The sequence below is a fragment of the Halictus rubicundus genome, unplaced genomic scaffold (genome assembly GCF_050948215.1).
Source record: "Halictus rubicundus isolate RS-2024b unplaced genomic scaffold, iyHalRubi1_principal scaffold0540, whole genome shotgun sequence".
Taxonomy (NCBI): Eukaryota; Metazoa; Arthropoda; class Insecta; order Hymenoptera; family Halictidae; genus Halictus; species Halictus rubicundus.
Genome location: NW_027489081.1, coordinates 55,001 through 56,340, shown reverse-complemented (window position 1 = coordinate 56,340; position 1,340 = coordinate 55,001).

Genomic DNA, 1,340 nt, shown 5'->3' with positions numbered 1-1,340 from the left:
TTTTCTAAGTCCCACCGCCAAGAGGAAACTTTTTCCCTATCGGTCCTAGACGATTTTCGACGTGATATCACTGTAATATAGACGGTTTCTAACAATATATATCATAACACCAAACTCGCTACAATTATTATTTATCGAGTTATTAGCAAATAATGGACGGATGTGCTACTCCGTCGACAAAACTCTGGAAATTTTTCTAAGTCCCACCGCCAAGAGGAAACTTTTTCCCTATCGGTCCTAGACGATTTTCGACGTGATATCACTGTAATATAGACGGTTTCTAACAATATATATCATAACACCAAACTCGCTACAATTATTATTTATCGAGTTATTAGCAAATAATGGACGGATGTGCTACTCCGTCGGACGTTCGACGAAAATTTTTCTAAGTCCCACCGCCAAGAGGAAACTTTTTCCCTATCGGTCCTAGACGATTTTCGACGTGATATCACTGTAATATAGACGGTTTCTAACAATATATATCATAACACCAAACTCGCTACAATTATTATTTATCGAGTTATTAGCAAATAATGGACGGATGTGCTACTCCGTCGACAAAACTCTGGAAATTTTTCTAAGTCCCACCGCCAAGAGGAAACTTTTTCCCTATCGGTCCTAGACGATTTTCGACGTGATATCACTGTAATATAGACGGTTTCTAACAATATATATCATAACACCAAACTCGCTACAATTATTATTTATCGAGTTATTAGCAAATAATGGACGGATGTGCTACTCCGTCGGACGTTCGACGAAAATTTTTCTAAGTCCCACCGCCAAGAGGAAACTTTTTCCCTATCGGTCCTAGACGATTTTCGACGTGATATCACTGTAATATAGACGGTTTCTAACAATATATATCATAACACCAAACTCGCTACAATTATTATTTATCGAGTTATTAGCAAATAATGGACGGATGTGCTACTCCGTCGACAAAACTCTGGAAATTTTTCTAAGTCCCACCGCCAAGAGGAAACTTTTTCCCTATCGGTCCTAGACGATTTTCGACGTGATATCACTGTAATATAGACGGTTTCTAACAATATATATCATAACACCAAACTCGCTACAATTATTATTTATCGAGTTATTAGCAAATAATGGACTTGAGTAGGGTGACACCCGGCCGTACTACATTCTGTTCTACAAATTGCACGGGTAAACGGCGGTTGGAAATGATGCTCCGTATTGTTAGTTAGTGTATCCCCGAAGGTCTATGCGTACCGCAGCGTTGGATTGACGAGGTTCCCTCTGTCTCTATCTTTTTTTTTCTCTACGATAGCATGTATCGCGTTGACAAACGACTAGGAAGCGTGTTTACCGAGTTA